An 8047-nucleotide genomic window follows, 5' to 3' on the forward strand; every position below is an offset into this window, starting at 1 on the left:
CAACTTAGCACAAGTCAAGCAATCAACCTACACATGCAATTCTAAGAGTATAGCAGCGGAAAGTAAAACAATTGCATATGAAGGTAAAGGGAGGAGTTTGGAGTGTGCAAACGCAATTGGAGACACGGAGATTTTTGGCGTGGTTCCGATAGGTGGTGCTATCGTACATCCATGTTGATGGAGACTTCAACCCACGAAGGGTAACGGTTGTGCAAGTCCACGGAGGGCTCCACCCACGAAGGGTCCACGAAGAAGCAATCTTGTCTATCCCACCATGTCCGTCGCCCACGAAGGACTTGCCTCACTCGGGTAGATATTCATGAAATATGCGATCTCCTTGCCCTTACAAACTCCTTGGTTCAACTCCACAATCTTGACGGAGGCTCCCAAGTGACACCTAGCCAATCTAGGAGACACCACTCTCCAAGAGGTAACAAATGGTGTGTTGATGATGAACTCCTTGCTCTTGTGCTTCAAATGATAGTCTCCCAAACACTCAACTCACTCTCACAGGATTTGGATTTGGTGGAAAGATGATTTGAGTGGACAGCAACTTGGGGAAGGCTAGAGATCAAGATTTATGTGGTTGGAGTGGAATATCTTGACCTCAACACAAGTGTAGGTGGTTCTCTCTCAGAAAATATATGTTGGAAGTGTAGGCATGTTGTGATAGCTCTCTTTACGAATGAAGAGTGGGTGGAGGGGTATAAATAGCCTCCACACAAAATCTAACCGTTACACACAAATCACCAAACTCGGTGGGACTGAATCATGAAACTCGATCATACTAATTTAGTTCAAAATGTGAACGTTAGGATTTTCGGTGGGACCGACATGTCAACTCGGTGGGACCGATTTTGTTAGGGTTAGGGCATAACATAATCTCGGTGAGACCGATTACACAAACTCGGTGTCGGTGTGAAAACCGGCGGATCTCGGGTAGGGGGTCCCAAACTGTGCGGCTAAGGTGGATGGTAACAGGAGGCAGGGGACACAATGTTTTACCCAGGTTCGGGCCCTCTTAATGGAGGTAAAACCCCACGTCCTGCTTGATTAATATTGATGATATGGGTAGTACAAGAGTAGATCTACCATGAGATCACAGAGGCTAAACCCTAGAAGCTAGCCTATGGTATGATTGTATGTTGTCCTACGGACTAAAACTCTCCGGTTTATATAGACACCGGAGAGGGCTAGGGTTATAGAAGGTCTGTTACAAAGGAGGAGATACACATATCCGTATTGCCTAGCTTGCCTTTCACGCCAAGTAGAGTCCCATCCGGACACGAGTCGAAGTCTTCAATCTTGTATCTTCATAGTCCAACAGTCCGGCCAAAGGATATAGTCCGGCTGTCCGGAGACCCCCTAATCCAGGACTCCCTCACTCGGTGAGACCGATTTTGGTAATGGAATAACAAAGAGGTTGTCAGGCAAACTCGGTGGGACCGATTCCCTCATCCCGGTTCGACCGAAACGTTACAAAAGGGAAACACAAAGTTTGCATTGCAATCTCGGTGGGACCGGTCGCTCATCTCGGTTTGACCGAAACGTTACGAAGGGAAACATAAAGATTACAATCCCATCTCGGTGAGACCGAGATCCCTATCAGTGAGACCGAAAAGACTAGGGTTTCTGGCAGTGGCTATGTCAACTGAACTCAGTGGCGCCAGATAGAAAGTTTCGGTGGGGCCGAGTTTTACTTTTGGTTTGGGACATATGTGGATGTGAGAAAGTAGTTGAGGTCTTTGGAGCATATCACTAAGCACTTTGAGCAATCAAGCCATTAGGCAACACCTCATCCCCTCTTAATAGTATTGGCTTTTCCTATGGACTCAATGTGATCTTGGATCACTTAAAATGAAAAGATGTAGATTCCTGAGCATTGAGCTTGAGCTAATTCTTTGTCCTTAGAATTTTGAGGGATCCACTTTTCTCATTCATGCCATGCCAATCATTGAGCTTTCCTGAAATGTTTATCTTAAAGTAGCATTAGCTCAATGAGTTATATGTTGTTAGGAATTACCAAAACCACCTAGGGATAGTTGCACTTTCATAAAGGCCTAATCCAGTTTGAGGTGGTATTGCTTATGTCTCAATTACCAGGGAGCGAATACGCTTGGCCTAGCTTTCGATGTCTTCTTTATTTTTCTAAGTCACCGCTGGGTATGATTGTATGTTGTCCTACGGACTAAAACTCTCCGGTTTATATAGACACCGGAGAGGGCTAGGGTTACACAAGGTCGGTTACAAAGGAGGAGATACACATATCTGTATTGCCTAGCTTGCCTTTCACGCCAAGTAGAGTCCCATCCGGACACGAGTCAAAGTCTTCAATCTTGTATCTTCATAGTCCAACTGTCCGGCCAAAGGATATAGTCCGGCTGTTCGGAGACCGCCTAATCCAGGACTCCCTCAGTAGCCCCCGAACCAGGCTTCAATGACGACGACTACGGCGTGCAGTGTTGTCTTCGGCATTGCAAGGAGGGTTCTTCTCCAACTTTCAAGTGTTTGTAAGCAGTGTCCGGCTCCATAAATGTTGAACCTTTTGGCTTTTGTGCCCAATAAGGGCTATCTCCCACGCGTCGAATGAATACGAGGCGCCAGGGAATTTTTACATTCGCCCCCCTAGCCAGATAAATAAATTGTCTATTAAAGGGATGGGGATTCTTAGATCCAATCCATATCATCCTCCACCAGCAAGAATTCATCAGAGCATGCTCCGGAAAGATCCATTCCAGCATGGCTGACCTCTGCAGCTCCTCCTCCCGCCCTCGTAGCCCTAAGCCCGGTGATTGGGAGAGGTGTTCAGTCCCGCACAGTCGATTGGTCGAGCTGTAGACTAAGGGATTTCTCCCTCCGGTGTACATGGTGCCCGTTTGAGCCGAGCTCGCCACCTACAATGGTGGGGGGCAAGCGGAGAACTTTCCCTGTCCCTCCATGGGGGAACGTGTTTGTTTTGTTCCTTACATACTAAGGGGACTCGGATTTCCAATTCATCCATTCCTCCGCGGGCTCCTGGAGTTCTACAGCCTCCAACTACACAATTTCACCCCTGCCTCCATCCTACACATCGCCGGCTATGTTGCTCTCTGCGAGTTGTTCCTGGGCTACGAGGCTCATTGCAAGCTGTGGAAAAGGCTATTTTGCCTTGTCCCTCGCGCATAGAGGGAATCACTTTATCAAGTGGGTGGAGCCGAAGTACGGCGCATCGCCAATACAGGATATTTGTCCGGTACCCTGAAGAAGCCATCCGAAGACTGGCCTTCAGAATGGTTTTATATGGAGGACGTCCCCCTTCCGGACCCTGTTCGGCGGGGTCTACCTGAGTTCAACAATGCTCCTCTGAAGAAGCACCGAAGTTGGCTCCCACGGAGCCCCCAGGCGGAAGACAACGGAGAAGTCCTCTATCTGATGAACTGGATCAAAGCACTAGCTCGATCCGGATTGACAATAATTGAAGTTATGTCGATTTGCATAATGCGGGGAGTGCAGCCACTCCAATATCATGGGCACCCCTTGTGGTGTTACAACAGGGCGGATGACACCACCCGCTACGGACGTAAGGGTCCGGATAATGCTGCCGCTCTAGCGAAGATTCTGTCCGAACTGTTCAAGGGCGAGTACGAGGAGTTCACCCGCATCAAGCCACGGGATGGATTCTCTATGTACACATTTTTCCTCCAAGCTAGGTAAGTTCTATTTCCCTGCTCCCATTTTTCCCGCATTCTTAGTCGTAAGTATTCACTTTGCCACCTTGCGACAGGAACTACGAAAAGCCATAAAGGAGGTGAACAGCCCTTCTCCACAACCAGAGGACTCTGACCGGGCCATAGATTCCGGACTCGAAGAAGATCCGGTTATCTCCATGGAACTGATAGACCGGTAGTTCTATCAGTTAAGCTGCGACGATGCCCCGGTGGCCATTACGGCTGTCTATCCCGGACTGCTCCCTACATCGCAGGTAAGAAAAATCAAAAAGTCCCAACTCCAAAACTAGGATCCCCTTTTAGGCACTTCACCCACCATATACACATGGCATCTTTTACAGGGAAGGCATTCGGGACGCCCTGCTGAACCCGCGGCAACTCGCCAACAAGAGGTGCCGAGGCCGGGTAGGCCAAAAAGGAAGGCGGTCAGGACGGAGACGCCGGCGCAAAGGTATAGGAAAAACCCCGCTCCGTGGTTGTCATCTTTCTCAAAATGTAATGACACCCGCATTTCTTTAACAGAAAGAACACTCGCCGGAATATGTCTGGCGATGCTGCCAATCAAGCTTCCACCAGTCAGGCGCAAGGACCGGACATAGAGGCGGAAGGTGATATGGGGAAGACACCGGATAATCCTCCAATAGAGGATGCGGATAGATTGTCCGCTACAAACTCAGAAGTGGAAAGCGCCATGAATCATAGGCGCCGCCAGGCCGTACTCCGCGATGCTTGTTTCTCACCAGAGGTGTTCGACGCCTTCAATTCTGGAGAGGCGTACCTTCGTGCTGCTCAAGATGGTCTAACCAGAGCCACGTATCAGTATGTAAAGGATGTACAGGTGAGTGAATCTGACGATTTATATGTATCAGTAGCCCTTGAGACTTGAAACAGTTAGCGGAACTGATTTAAGGATCATCTATAATGTGCAGGTTCTTACAGAGAAGAACACTAGGCTGTCCCAGGAGCTGGAGGAATGCAAGACCCAACTGGGGGCCGCTCTTGCCACACTATAGGAACAGAAAAAGCCTCCCGCTGGTAACATTTACCTTAAAGAATGGTGGGTACCATATTGTCACACCCTAGCTAGTCATGCATTAGAGTGTTGCATCATGTTTACTCTTTCATCAGAAACTTGAAATGGGGATGACAGAACCCCCAGTCCCCTCTGAAACCAACTAGGGTTTACTAAAATAATTTTCAATGAACCTGAAATGCCCTTCTAAAATGCCCATCATTTTTGCCTTGGTTCAGAACCTCTGCCAAAAGTGGTGCACATTTTCCTAGGCCATCCTAGGGTTTTTGAATTAAATCATAGATATTTGAATTTGGGCATTTAAAACAATATAAAATATTTAAATGCTCAAATATCTCCAAACTAAAATGTTTCATGTTGGAAATAATCCAACTTTGGACCAGGAGTAGTTTGGTGATTTTTGGAGTTGCCTAGGTATTTTATTTAATTCAACAAAGTTGCAGATATATTAAATAAAAACAGAAAACAGAAAAGAAAGGGGAAGACTTACCTGTGCGGCCCAGCCAGCCGGCCGGCCTAGCCAGCAACCGACCCAGCCCAGCACTGTAGCTCCCCGTCGTCTTCCTCCCCACGCCCCGAAGCTGCTGCGTGCTCGCGCGCGCGCGGCCGCGCGGCCACCTCCTGCTTGCCGACGCCCTCCTGGCCGCGTGGACGACGCCCGCAGCCCGTCCCGATCCCCCCTGCTCTCTCTCACTCTCCCCGGCTCTCTCCTTCCTCTCTCTCGCTCTCTCTCTCGCTCGGCCGAACACGACCGTCGCCGCCGTTCGCCATAGCCATCGTCCCCGGCCACCCCTCGCTCCCCCGGTTAGCTCAGAAGCTCCGCCACAACTCCCTCTTCCTCCCCACCGCTCCACGGGTCCCCGGAAGCCCTGCATCGCCGCCACGTCGCCATTCCCCTCTTCAGACTCCGACCACCGTCGCCGTCAAATTCGTCGTCTCCGGCGCGTCCCCGAGCCCGCTTCGACGCCCACTGCAACCGCGGTGAGCCCCCGGAGCGTTTCCCCCTTCTTCCCTGGTCTCTCCCGACCCCTAGGACCTAGCTCCACCTCGACCGAGAGCTCCACGCCGCCGGCGATGTCGCCGTCGTGGCCACGGTCGCCGTAGCGCCCAACCGAGCTCACCATCGTGCTCCACACATCACCAGGAGCACGTAGAATGCACCAACGCCTCCCCAAACCCCCTGCAACACTGATCCCGACCGCACCCGAACTCCGGCCGCCGCAGCCGAGCTCGCCGCCGTCAACTCCGGCCACCCCGAGCCCAACCACCACCACCAATAGACGCGGCTCAGCCTCAGCAACACGTAGATGCCTTCCGCCGTCCATTTGGTCGCCGGAATGGCAAAAAGCACTCTCGCCGCCGTCTCGGATCTCGCCGGCGTCATGTCGCCGGTGGGGTTTGACTTGACCGACCTGGGGTTTGACCCCCCAGGGTCACTGACGCGTGGGCCCTGTCGGCCAGGTGGTTAGGTTAGCGCTAACTACTGTTAGTCAACCCCCCCTGACACTGACAGTGGGCCCCAGCGCCACTAATTAGTAATTAGGATTAATTTAAATCTGTTTAACCCCCCCTGTCACTGACGTGTGGCCCCCACACGTCAGGTTTGACTTCAACCAGCCACAGTTGACCACTGACGTCATGCTGACGTCATGCTGGCGCAATAATTATATTTCTGGATTTAAATTAAATCAGGAAATTCTAGAATATTAATTAAACTTCAAAAATTCATAACTTTTATTCTGTAACTCCAAATTGGACAAATTATATATGAAAAATGATCAGAAAAATCCAATCTATCCATCTGTACTATTTTCATGCATGATCAAACAAGTTAAATTGATGTTTTAATCAGAACAAGGAAAAGCACTTTAAAAGGCCATATTTGAATTTGAAATTTGAATCTTTGATTCAAATTTGTTCAAACCCTTCTGGTTTTAGTTGCATTAGCCCAACACACTCATATTGCCATGTTTCATGCATGCATCATATTGTTGCATATTGTTTGGTAATGTTTGTGTATCGATGTCCTTTGCGACAGGTTCTGTCCCCGAGGAGTACCGTGATTACCCTAACGAAGAACCGTATCCGTGCATCGAACCATCAGGCAAGCAACCAACCATTTGATCATATTGATACAATCCCATGTTCTCGCTCCTGCTCTCTTTTACTGCATTAAGACAACGCGATTCAAACTGCTGTGTGCTACGGTAGTTGAACCCATTTCCTCTGCATGACCTGTCATTGCCACAGTAACTAGATGAAACCCACTAGCATGTGTAGGAGTTGATTGAGCCATGTGTATGTGTTGTTCCTACCTTGCTATGCCTGCTATGCTTAGAGTCGTGTCAGGTCTGGTTCATCTGGGTGATGGGCTAGAGTGAAATGTTAATGTCGGTAATGAGAGTGGTGTGGTGAACACGATTTGGTAAAGGTATCGATGAGAGGCCATGTAGGAGTACATGGTGGGTTGTTTCATTGAAGCCGACCTTAAGCACTGAGATCTGTATGTGTGATTTAAGAATCAGCTACTACCATACATTGGGCCCTGAAATATGACCCCGCTCGACTTCTTATTCACCCTAGCTCTCTGTCCAGGAGTTGCAAGTAGTTTCTGGTGTTTGTAGCCTACTGGAGGCCGTGGACAGTGCTGACCGTAGGGGTGGGCTATGATGCGGTAGGTACGTGGCACGGTGTACCGAATACCCGTTAGGTATCTCGGGAACCCTGTTCACATCGTTCGGGGCCGTATGGGAAACCTCGGCCGGACTCCCTGCGGATGGAACCTGAATAGGCGATAAACCTGGACTAGAGGCTTAAGTGTTTAGGTAGGTCGTGGTCTACACCCACGTCGGCTTTCGCTTGAAGTCTGCCGAGCACATGTCGTGTGCAGACGCTAAGTGGTGGAAACATGTATGACGAAGTACACCCCTGCAGGGTTAACATGATCTATTCGAATAGCCGCGTCCGCGGTAAAGGACTACTTGGTTGCCTATACAGTTCATAGACAAGTAAATGGAAACTACTAAAAGCCTCAAGATAAGAGTGAGTGCCGAGGATGGCCCTTCCGTAGGAAGACGGAGGTGGATCCTCGGTAGTGTATTGAAGTGGTGAGTAGTGGACTTGTGTGCGCAAAACTATTTCAAGTTGGAGTATCATAGGATAGCCTAGCCAAGAGTCAAAGCTGGCTTGCTGCAATAACTCCACCAACCCTTCTTGATATTGTGCATGTATGTAGGTTCTGATGTAAGTCTTGCTGAGTACCTTTGTACTCATGTTGCTATAATCTACATTTTTACAGAAGACGCTG

Source organism: Triticum aestivum, chromosome 4A (genome assembly GCF_018294505.1).
Source record: "Triticum aestivum cultivar Chinese Spring chromosome 4A, IWGSC CS RefSeq v2.1, whole genome shotgun sequence".
NCBI classification, from domain to species: domain Eukaryota; kingdom Viridiplantae; phylum Streptophyta; class Magnoliopsida; order Poales; family Poaceae; genus Triticum; species Triticum aestivum.